We start from the raw sequence: 13,342 nt of genomic DNA on the forward strand, positions 1-13,342 counted from the left end.
TTTGACAGTTTGGCTCTTCCAAGTACTGATGAGAACCAAGGCATACATTCATGGGATGAACAACTACAAAGTAGGTACTGCGTCAGCATCACCTGCTGTTGTACTCAAATTGTGACGGTCCAACAGGATGACTACAAAGCCCTTCAAATGTCAAAATTGAAATGGAAATTCTGCAGTGTGTGAAATGTGTCAGCATACTGCAACCATGTCCCCAAAACTGCCTGACTACCCTGCAACATATTAACAAGCATGTGATCCATCTGCACTATCAACATCACACTGAACATATGAACAGTACTGTGCAAAGTCTAAAAATATCTTAATTTCTCACAATTTCTTTACTGTTCAGAAATATTTTTCTGTGTAATTGAGCCTTGGTGAACATGCATTATGTGTTAATGTGTCGACTTGTAAAGTGATAGTATTTGCATACTGCAAAGAGATCCAGAACAACTGTCTCTAACAGAGGTTTTTACCAAGATTTATTTATCTATACTATTTGCAGTAACTTCCAGCATTAGTGAATAGCATCACAGATGTACCAAATGTTTACATCAATGAATGTTTCCGTTGTTGAAAAAAGGAAGATTGTTGCATGTGGGTAAGGTCAGTGTGGGTTTGGGAGCTTAATGCTGAAACTTTTAGATATACCAAAAGTTTTGGAATAAAGCCACTCTGACATAAAGGGATAAAGCCCTGACTACAGCCCAGAGGAGCTTGGTTTGAGTAGCAACTGGCTGGAGACATTGCATGATAGGAGACATGGCCAAAGAGGAGGTGTGGTGGGCATGGCTGAGCTTGCTGCCAAAGGCAGGGTGACGCACTCTGACTTTCCAGTTGCACACCCACACCTTGGATACAACTATGGACACCTCAAGGGAGAGGAAAGTAGATAGGATATAATAAAAGATTCCCCCCAATGAAATGTGGGTGGTTGGAGACCCCCAAGGCACCTTTAGGTTCCGTGATTGACAGAGCAAGTCCAGAGGCTTCAAAGTGGCTAGTAGTCCCACTGTGGACTTGAGGCAGTGGGTGGCAGCACTGCAAGGATGATGCAAGAGGACCCAAACATTTTTGAAATAAGGGGATGTGAGAGTTTGTGTTAGTGTTTGTGGGTTAGAGTAAGGGCTAGATAAGGGCATCAGTTTAGTGTTGTATTGTGTGCTGCTGTATGTGGTGTGTATCTGAATGTCTTGTGTAGTGGTAGTATTATAGAAAATGTTTTTCTACGTTAAGGTGTAGGACTGGAGTTGAGGTTTGGGGCATTTGTTACGGGGTAGGATTAATACATATCACCATCCTTACAAATGTGCTAACCATAATACTTAACCCTACCCTTACCACTAACATCAGCCCTTCATGTTATCTTAGAAAGTAGAAAATCCCATTTCATAACACTGCCACTATTCAGAAAAAATGTCAGATTTTTTTGTATGGTTTTGGTAAACAGATTGCAAAAGGACACCAATTCATTTTGTGTTCTTTTTTTTATTTTGTGGATTGCTTTTGTTTTGTCGATTTTCAAAATTCTGGCATCCATCACCTGTAATTTGATGACTACAAGTTTCAAAATATCAATCTGTACTCTGTTGCTGATATACAGCTACAGCAAGTAATTTTGGGGGCACTATTGCCATTTGATTAGCTTGTTTAACACAGCCGGTATGTTTTTCCTGCTAATTTTGTGGTGTTACATTTTGTACAGATGTCTGCATATAGCTGATTCAGTGCTACATACAACTTGTAGTGCTGTTTACTTATGCGGAAGGACCCTCTCAAAGAAACCAGTTACAATCACCTTAAGGGATTAATATTTGCTTTTACTATAGAATGCCTGCAAATGTATCAAGACTGAGGAATGATACTTTCAGATACAAGGTGGGTACCATTTTCAGTGAAGCATTTAATGATCTTGCTCTACTTGGATATGTTGGTGGCTGTCATCAGAGAGACCATCACTTGAAGGAGAATGCCATCAGCTTCATTAATGCTGGTCATGGCCATACAAAGAGAGTGCTGTCGATGAAATGACATTGCTAAATTGGATGACATGAATAAGAGGCATGAATAAGATGACATGAATATGTCGATGGCCAAGAGACATTGCCACAGTAGGAAAGGCCATGAGGCTCAACCAGGGCAAACCCCTTCAATGATAGAAGAGTTTTAATCACTCAGCCCTCATTAAGCCCATCAATGAGTTAAATTCTCCCTTTGACATGTATCTGTCCAGACACATGGAACAACTGGAATGCCCACAGAGATGCCTTACTAAAAAAGATACAAGGCCTAAACAACTTGTCCTACATGGACCGACTCAAACCCCTATTTCTGTACTCAGTATCCCACAGACTACTAAGAAGTGACCTGTCTCTGGCAAACAATGCATCCTCCAACCCACTGCTGATGGATTTACTGCACAGCAGCAAATCCAATTGCATCAGAAATACTCATTCTAGGAAATCTAACAATGTCAACAGAATAGTTTGGAGGTACATGTATATCTCACAAAGGATAATGCTGCTGCTGTGGAACAAACTCCCCATCTACATAAAACAAAGTTCATCTATGTACATTTTCACACACAACTTAGAAATATGGATGGGAAACAGAAAAATTACTCTAGTACTGCCCCCCCCCCCCTTTATCCCATGCACATGTTCCCTCAAATTTTCAATGGAATGAGCCCAGTTATTCTTATTAGGGGTAATTATTTATGGGATGGGTAGGTAAAGCCAATTTGTAACCAAATGGGATAGGTTATTTCCAGCAGTAAAGGGAAACTGGCTAGGCTTAAACTGGCCTGCAAGGGTAGTTAGCCTGGTACTTACCTATGAATCTGTTATCTGTTTTCATTAATGTTTTTGGCCACAAATGGACTATTCCAGTTGTTGGAATAGATGTTGACATTTCTAATACATCACCAGTTTATTTGTGTTTTAATGCTGAACTGTGTGTAATGTTTCACTCATGAATCTTTCTGATCATCTGACACACCTATGTACGCATATTAACATATCAGACACTCAGTGCAGTGCTTCCCATGTGTCAGGCAGTGAGGTAACAGGTATATGTCATGCATGTTAATTTCTATAAATTGTCCATTATTGTTTTCCAGACCTCTATATTGGCAACTTTACTGTACATGCATGCCATTACAGGACCCTCTGGTGTGCATCGTGGTAGAATCAGAATGAGAAGTGGATTGGGATTGCTTAATGCCACAAAGAGTGTTTATGTAGCTTAACTAGTCATGACCACTGTGCATAGTTTTTATTATTTTATTATGATGTTTTGCAAATATTCTTGGCCCTGTTTCTGATGCCTAAAGTGATGTTAACACATGAGTAATACTGACAGCATGGTAAGTATGTCATCAAATAGAAAGAAGCGTCTGGAAAAGCAATGTCAGTGTGCTCAGCTGTGATGATGCTATAGTTATGCAAGCCACAGACACTGACACACACACATTATTTTGTATGCCTCTTGGATGTCTTCAGTGTACACATGAAGGCCACTGGAGGGTCATGCACAATGCTGTGGAAAAGGGGGTGCCCTGCTGGGCTGCATGTGAACTCTCTGTCCAGCAATTCTGATGTTGATGCCCAAGGAAATATTGAAGCTGTTATGTAGGGTGTACATGAAACACGTTAGTTCAGTTATTTGATTGGAATTTGCAAATCAGTGTATCATAAAACATGAGTAGCCAGCCATACATGAACTGGGATGTGCAATAGTATGTCAGCCAAGATATTTATCAACCTTGGCATGTGGCATTTGTGACAGTTGCATGTTGACCAGGGCAAATGCTGATTGAGTCATTACTCTGGCATACCATGGGTAGAGCCTCAGCTAACAGGTGCATTTTTTGTGCATGAGTAATAACCATGCTGTATCAGAGAAAGAGACAAGGTGGCTTTAGATACACTCATTACAGGTACTGTACCGAGTCCTGTTGATCTCCTGGACACACATCAGGAGCTGCCTATGGATGCAGCATATTATCCTAGACTTGCTCTTCCTGTGAGACACTTATTGTAGAAACAAATGTATGTGTCATCTTTAATCTTGTCTTTGGTCTCGGTTGCAGTACATCTCCATCTGCATGACATGACCTCACCAGTCAACAACAATGAGTCTGTGACAGATACGCTAACTCTGGGTCCCTAAAGTAACAACATGTGGTGTGTGCAAACTACTGTCTTGCATGTATGGTACTGGTTATTATAGATGACAGTGGCTGAGTCATATGTGATTGAACTATGTGGTTTTAATGTGTATTTATTTATTTATTTATGATTTGTTGACCGGGAAAGTCTGACTAGGTTCCACAGAGTCTGTTTTCAGCGGAGGCCTGGGGAGAAATGCTCCAGATGCATAGGGCATGTCTTTGGAATGTGGGAGGAAACCCACGTGAACACAGGGAGAACATACAAACTCCACACAGAAGGCACCCCAGCCGAGAATCAAATTGATGAACCACTTGCTGTGAGGTGACAACGTTAACCGCTGTACCACTGCGCCTCCCGATGTAGCAGAACATGCATTGTTCAAAATGTTCTATATCTGTTATGTCATGGCACCAACCTGGAAGCATGCCTCATGTTAAACCTCATGAGGTTTGGGTAGATTATAATGGTACCTACATGTTTTTATTAGACATGGCTATCTTGCTTGTACCTAAGAATGTTGTACCTACCTACCTTATGAATGCACATTGTGATTCCCCATATCAATGTCTTCACTGCCATCTTTTTCCATTCATTGGTTGTTGCTGTTGGATGCTTATGTGGTGGGAGTCCAGCACACTGCAAAGCAGTCACTATGCTTTGCTGCTCACAATTTGCGCAACAAGGCACATAGAGTAATTAGCTAGCCTGTTTTCTTGAGAATTATTAGAAAGAACCATAGGCTGTCTCCCAGAGTCCAAATTTGGATTTAAGCTGTCTGATCACCTGTGTGATTGTGAGCTTCACACTTGTTCAGCTGATGTGTGGGGTTACTGTGGGTGTTATCAACCAATGATGTAGTAGGTAGTTATCACTACTTTTAATGCATTATGTTGTGCTAGACATCTATATGTTGGTGTCACAGTCAAAAGTGTTTCTTGTATTTTTTCAGACTGCTGTATATTTGCACACTTGATGCTATATGGAATTTGTTCATTTACAAAGTGCTATTGTAGTTCGTGGGCTTTGTATTTGTGGTAATCATGCCTGCTGCCAATGTACCAGGCATGTATGTTTATCCACTGGCTGTGTACACAGCTTGACAGGTCACTGAATGCTGTGCTTTCCTGATCACCCTGCTCCCCATGCATTCCTATAGAAAGTTTAAAAGAGCACATGGCATTTGGCTGTTGTATATGGTTCCCTGCCTGGAGAGCATATCTTGCACCAGCTGTCTGTCCAGTTGTTGTCTATTGTCCTTTAGTAACCTCCTCATCACAGAGCTAATTGATCATAAGCTGTGAGTGAAGGCAGAGTTTTCTTGACTCAGTACACATTAGCCTCTTGTGGTTGTTGAACCTATTCTACATTGAGGATATTTGCCTGCTGTATAGTACTTGCTCGAAAAACAAAACATTTTCCTTCAATTCTTCACAAACCACTGGGGTATTTTAGAATTATAACTATGCTGTCCTTGACATTCTGCATTTACGGCCTCTTTATTAGACTCGCAAATGGTCAGTGGCTACCCACACACATCACACACTGTCTTGAGGTTGTTACAAACTATTTTTCAATCTGACCTGTTGCCATGTAAATACACTGACCTATAGCTTGCTGTAAATCAGAAATATAGCACTCATAAAGTGAAACAATGTTATGTGAATCACTTAATATTATTTGTAACAGAATAACAAGAATTGATATACTGTACTTTTACTACACCAGTTTTCTGAAGAAAAAAAAAGGATTAGCACTCTGTAGGTTTACACTTTTTCTTAAAATAGGTAAGAATATTTGGTTCTTACGTATTATCGCAACCAGATTTTCGTGGCAATAGTGGTTGCTTGCCAATCAGGAAATATGGTCATGAAAGTGGTTGAAATGCAAAACAGTGTGTTTTCTTTACCAGAAAAGATCATTTTCCACAATGCTAGCAAAACAAACAACAAAACATACTGTTATTGCTTCATCATGCTCTTTACTGGCAGCATGTCACTTCTTGCAAGGCTGCCCAGTGAATGTTCCATTTTTGTGTCAGCCAATGCTGTCATATAATGGTCATACATAGTTTTGGGAATCACAGATGTGTCACGTCTGTCCTGGGACTGCTACAAGACAGTATATAACAATTGCTGAAAGTTCCCAATCCACATACTAAAAAGTTTTGCTTTACCAAAATGTTATTTCCTGTGTCTGTGTTTTCCTTCTGTGAAGGATTCCTTTGTCACGCTGCAAACACTGCATTCATCAGCAAGGCAGCATCCATGACAGTTAAAGTATGAGCCTGTAATACAGGCAAAACACGAACAAGATTTATTGTATTTTTTCAGCTGCTGCAGCTAATCTATAGCTTCTGAAATGCAAAGCGGACTTTGATTCACACCTTACACTCTTTCATGCAGTTGTTACTATTCAAGTATGGGAATTTCACAAGCATGAAAATCTGGTTGCGATAATACGTAAGTACCGAATATTTATATAGCATAAATTATTAATTTTAATAGTCTCTCATATATTTTACTATATACTGTATCACTACCCAGCCTAAATGTGATGTCATATACTCTCACCGCTTAAGGCCATATATCTTTTTGTTTCGTATTGTTTTCATTTTGACATATTTCAACTGTTTTTTCATATTTGCTGCCCCATATGTTTTTCTAGTGTATTTCTGCTTCACAAGTAACTCTAGAATCATTGCACATTCTAATTCTAACTGCCTCCCAATGTGATTCTGTATAACTTTTTCCACATCAGTTTAAATGCAGGTTTTGGTGACCTCTTTATAAAGACATCTGAGGCATCCCATATCATACAAATATGCTGTCATCTTTAATAACCAACCACATATTATATGAGTCAGTATCATCACCTTTTCTTAAAATCTCTTGTTAGTGTTATCATGTACATTGCATACTTTCTTGGGTGCAGCACTATACCATCTGAATTGAATCTTCTGCTTTGTAAACCTCTTTCTTACATTCACAACCCTTATCAAATTGCTCAGTGACTCATAATGTTATTTTGAAATTTCCTGTCCCAGTACATTACCGAGTTAATATGTGGTCATAGTCAGGGCCGGAGGGGGTACAACTTTTCCTCATATTGTGCCTGACTGACCATTATCCTGACGACTTTTCAAAGTGATTTATTCTCATCTCTTTTTTAAGACTGATATCATTCTTTTTCCTGTCAAATTATTAACATCCCACTGTAAGCACAAAAATGTCTAGAATTCTTTCTAGGTGATACTATAGGTTCATAAGTGGTTACTATGCTTTGGGCTCAAGAGCCACTTTAAGCTTAGCCGAGCTTACACCAAATTTACCAAAATACTGCTGATGTGTCAATGCCCCAAAGAATTTTAGTTATATTATAGGCTGACAGACATCAAGATTTCACAGGCTGCCCCTTCCATTACGTGTATAGGTGCCAAACAGGGTAAATTTGAGATTCCTCATTCACAAGTTACATGTGAATATGGTTAGAGATGAGCTTCGCTTCATATGAATGAGAAGGGGTAATCTTTGCGACACATAGCTGTCCCTCAAACATGTCCATTTTATGTTGTAAATGAGGTTTGGTTTCTTAGAACAGATATGTCTGACACTGTTTGTTTTGTGGATGTGAGCAAATCCATCAGCGCTGGATCAAAGCACACCTTGTAGGATTAGCATAGCTCTCTAACCAGCAGCCCATAGGAGATCAAGTACAGGGATAGAGCTTTGAGATTGCCCATGTAGAACTTTCTACTCCTTATATTTTTTTATGAAGAACCTCTGTAGTCTCTGAAGCTGTTGCAAGTGCCTAGTAAGGTACATGGCAAGGTACATGCCAAAGGATGAGCTGTACTGAATGAATGATCTGACGAAAGCCAATTACAGTGGACCAGTGATCTCACTGGACCTGGATGCCATACCCCTTATTTATGAGTTGTGCAATGTAGAATGATTTTTTCAACACAGTAGACACATGGTGGTCAAAGGTCAGCTTACTGACAACTTGCATTTGCAGATCCCAGACCACTGGGTCTGCTTTTAGGGGTGTATCTATGTGGTAATTCCAGGGGCTAGCCATTTTTCCAAAGGATACTATCATGCATTACTTTGTCTGTGTTAGGCCCTCTTAAATGGTGTCTGTGTTTGTAAGGGATGCAATGATTATAGCTAGTTTGCAGTCATCTGCAAACTTGGTCAGCCAGATGCTCTAATATTTGACTTGCCTTTAGTGAAGTAAATGCTAAAAAGGAGAGGCCTCATCAACAATCCCTGTGGGACTCCACTAGTGAATGGCCTCTTTATGGAGGAGACTCCACGATCCTAACTTCTTTTGTACTGTCATTGAGTCAGCTGGCTATCAATTGGGTAACATATGGGTATATATAATGTAAGTTTATCTACAATGCCCGACTGAGGTATTGTTTTGAACACCTTGGCCAGGTTCAGGTAGGCAGTGTACGCTGTTTTGCCCTTGGCCTTATCTTTAGTGACCTTTTGAAAGAAGTCCACCGTATTATGTAGACATACCTTTACCAAAACAAACTGGTAGAGTCCAGTGTCTGTAGATTTCCTATGTTATAGTTTTTCAGATCCTTAATAATTCTTTCCATGTCCTTGCATGTGAGAGTAGTCAGAGTTATGGGTCTGTAGCTCCCGGTGTCTGTGAAAACCCCACCCTTTGCATAGGGGGAGATCCATCGCAGTCTTCAATTCATTTGGCATGAAGCCTGCATGCCGGCTGTGGTTAAACAGACATTCTAGTGAGCCTGACAAGTCACATTTCATGCTATTCAAGAGGAGTGCTGCAATATTATCAGGGCCCATTGAACCAGTGTTCTTGGCTTTAGAGAGTTGGTGGAGAAATGACACCATCTCTGTCTTCTACGACCGATCATGCCTCCTGAACCTGGTGGATTTCTTTGAGACAGTTACTCAGGCTATAGATAAGGGAAAGGAGGTACACACAGCTTACCTTGACCTAGCTAAAGCATTTGACACCATTCCCCATTCAGGTATTATTGATAAGCTCACCAGCCTGGGCATAAACCCTTACATCACAAGATGGATCGGAAACTGGCTCTCAGACAGATCCCATAAAGTAAGAGTAGTGGGATCTATGTCCGAATCCAGACCAGAAACGAGTGGTGTGCCTCAGGGCTCTGTCCTGGGGCCCCTCCTGTTTGGCATATAGTTCTCAGAAGTACAGGCAAGCACGGAAGGGCTGTGGCTGACTAAGTTTGCGGATGACTGCAAACTGGGTGCTATAATAGAGTCTCCGGCCGACATGGAGATCCTCCAGAAGGGCCTAAATGAGACTGATGCATGGTGTCAAAGCCATGGTCTCAACCTAAATGCAAAACAATGCGTAGTAATCCCCATTGGGAAAAACAGAGTACCTGCAAACTACAACATAGGAGGTAATTCTCTGAAATCTGAAGAAGAAATAAGGGATCTAGGGACCCAAGTAGATAGTCAGCTTTCCTTTGATAACCATGTTGCCAAAGTGGTAAGAAAATCCTTCTATGTGACCCATCTGATCACGAAAGGGTTCACATCAAGATCTAGGGATGTAATGGTGCCCCTCTACTCTTTCCTCATCAAACCCATTATTGAGTACAATGCACCAATTGGAATGTACCTGGCTAGACATCTCCAGCAGCTGGAGAGACCTCAGAGGTACCTAACCAAGAGGATTACTTGCCTCAAACAGTTGCCCTATGCAGCATGATTGAAAAAGCTAAGACTGTTCTCTGTTGCATACCGCTTTCTCAGAGGCGATCTCTGTCTAATGTACAGAGCCATGTCCAACCCAGAATTGTTGAACATGCTCCATCTTAGCAAAACCAAATCTACTCGAGCTACACGCTCTAGGGATATAAACCTCAACACAACAATGAATAGAACATGCTGGAGGGATAGATTCTCTTCGCAGAGACTTCCCTTACTATGGAACAGGGTCCCGATCTACATAAGACAGAGTCCCTCACTATCCCTCTTCAAGAGGAACCTTGATGAGTGGATAGGTAACAGAAAGTTCACACTGGGGATCACAACAACAGCACTACTAGATAGGGCCAAGGGTACTAGCTGCTAGTACAAGGGTCTAGGGAACTACTAAAGGGGCAGTGAATACTGCACAACCTGGCTGGGCTAATATATGCCTTCGGGCAGATAGCCCAGTACCAACCTATAACCTATAAAAGACCCTGGTTCCTTTACTCATTCCCTGGTACATGCCTCACCTTCATCTTCCCAGCAAGTCCCACTCCTCCTCCTGAATTGTTATGTTTTCATTATCCCTCAAGTCTTTGCATGCTCAGTGCACTCTCTGTCATGCTACTTTGGACTTCCTCAGCTTGTCTTAACCCCTCATTGCATCTTTCACAGATGACAGTATGCTAGAATTCTTTGGATTTTTTCCTTGGATGAAACATAGCAATCAGTAATTTCTTATACTGCTGTTTGCACTTTCATACAAGTGAATACATTCTTATTGCTCAAATGCATCATTAGTACATCATCTACATTTTGCTGCAACCAATATCAGCTACTTCACAATTGTAATTCTACATCCTTTCAGCATTCCAGGGCCTTGTTGATTTCATTTTCCTCCAGAAATGGCCACTTTCTTCTCACATTTCATGTTCTCCATATTTGGTTCTGTTATCCACAGGTTGTTTCAACTCTTCTTTTTTTCAAAGCCATTAACTTTTGCTTTCAATGTATGGCATCCAGTTAGGATTTATAAGTACTTCTGTGTGCATCTATGACCACTGTAAACAGACTTTTTTTGGCCTACTTTGCTTCTGTCATTTCAAGCTAATAAATTCTCTAACTCTGTGCCACTAAAGTATATTCTATACTGTTCATGCCTATGACTAAGTCAGTCATCCATACCCATGTTTTCATTTAGGGATGTTCTTGTGCACTGATACTCTGCCCTGTCAATTACTACCATGTAAGAATTAATACTTAGTTTCATACTATGACTGTACCCACTCCCTTGGGCACTTAGCATTCTCATGGTGTCTGTATCTATTTCAGCTTCAGCCACAGCACTGTAGCCTCCAGCTTTGGCTCTGACAAAGTCTTAAGACACCAGTTGATTGCAGGCTCACATTTTCCCAGATATTATGAATTGTAAAGCGTTCTAAGGTATATCCACCATTTTAAAAATGGAGTGTTATTTTGCATGGCTGAAGCAGTATGATTTGTGATCCTGATTTCAAGGCTGTTATGCTCACGTACCTACATAATCAATAACTGTGTTGTACAGAATGGGAGTCTGCTGTAAGAGTTAAACGAAATATGCTTTATTAATTAAAGTGAAAGGAAAATATATTTAAAAACAAACATTTTCTGGTGCTCAGAATGTATGGGCCTTATTAAAGGAGTTGTAAAGTCCAACAGTTTTAAGTGTTGTTCTTTAATACTATCCATAGTGTGCTCTCAGAGTTAGTGTATGTAGAAGTAACAGAGGTTGTGGGGGGAGTGGGGTGGTTTGCCCCCCCCCAACAAAAACAACTGTTTTAATGTTTTTTTTTTTTATTTAATTTTTTAAGTATGTTTGTTTATATTAATTTCAAACTCATTGGTTTGAGTACTTTAATGTTCATAGTTCTGAGGAGTTTAACCCTCTGCCCACCTTAGTAATGGGTGCTAACAGTAACCCTAACACTGTTCACAACCCCAACATGAACGCTGCAACTTATTTAAAAAAAAACTTCCTATTACACTATCACTACAAAACACACACACTTATGCTCTTACCTAACCCTTAACCTAACACTAACAATCAAACACAAACACACACAATCTCATCCCCTTCCAAACCCCCTCTTACTTGTCTTGACAAAACATATCTTTGAGATGTCCAGTATTTTACTGTCTGAATGTTCACATGGTCTGCTACCACTTGTGTTTGTCTATCAAATGTACATTTGACAAAATGCAGGGGAAATGTGTATATACATATCTATCTATTAAATAAATATATAAATAGATAGATAGATAGATAGATAGATAAATAGATAGGTAACCATTTGAAATGTGAGGACCTGCTAGGGCAAGTACTGAAATATAGAGACTGAATGGCTGAAATAATAAACTTAACAGACTTAAGTATGCCAAGTTGGACATGCTACTTCTCACAATATTCACTTTTCTCTGAGGTATGATGATCTTGTTGTTGGTTTATAGATAAGTTTGGTGGGTGTGAAGGGTGCAGGGGAGCTTTCCCTCTGTGCAAAAATACATTTTAAGGAGAAGAGAGATTTTTGAGATTCACTGTTCTCTGGATTTTTGTTCTTTTTATTTTGCTGTTCGGTGCTCATCGTTCTGAGATGCAACATTTCAGTAGGGAGCCATATATGAAAAGATATAATCAAACATTCATAATCCTGAACATGTGTAACACTGGCAGAAGTGATTGAAGCTCATGTGATTGCTTCTGCTGGTATTAAATGCCTTACAAGATTGTGTCCCATGGGGATCAGGAAATTTGCACTTTCCCCACTGTAGAGTGATCTCAGAACTGGTATATATAATTAGCACAAAGTGTTTTGTTCTTTCATTGTTTTGGCTTTCTGTCTTTTGGGATTGATTGCTAGCCTTTCAAAATTTGTGTACTTTGATGTTTAGAAGTACACCCATATATATATATATATATATATATATATATATATATATATATATATATATAGTGTGTGTGTGTCTGTGCAACTGCTTGGATGTTTGCAAATCTTTTGACAAGGACAAATGCATCTTGTATGCCTTTTTGCAGCTGCATCCCTTTTTTAGGGGCAAAATGGAAGCCCTGCCTAAATAAGAGGCTTGCTTAAAGTCACCTAATGTAGAAGCCAACACTGAGGGAATCAAACCCAAAGTGCTAGGATAAACCTCAAGTTATATAAGCTTACTCATAATCACTGCTATACTTAGCAGCTAGGAAAAGCGCAACAGGTTAGTACCCTGGTCAGATAACATGTATATATATATATATATATATATATATATATATATATATATATATATATATATATTTAGAATGTTTTCTATACCTCTCCAGTAAATGATTACTGCATATGATTGATTCTTGCAGTATTCGTAATGTAAGCAATTGCAATACTCATAAGAACAGCTTTGCAGACTGCATGCAGATGTTCACCACAC

General features: G+C 39.8%; 1 protein-coding gene across 1 annotated transcript in view; it reads left to right on the forward strand.

Moving 5' to 3' along the window:
* The window catches only part of NOX4 (NADPH oxidase 4), a 1,166,454-nt gene that overhangs the window by 829,618 nt on the left and 323,494 nt on the right, over positions 1 to 13,342 (forward strand). The gene's annotated exons all lie outside the window — the stretch shown is intronic.

This window comes from Protopterus annectens, chromosome 5.part0 (genome assembly GCF_019279795.1).
Source record: "Protopterus annectens isolate FY-2018-M chromosome 5.part0, PAN1.0, whole genome shotgun sequence".
NCBI classification, from domain to species: Eukaryota; Metazoa; Chordata; order Ceratodontiformes; family Protopteridae; genus Protopterus; species Protopterus annectens.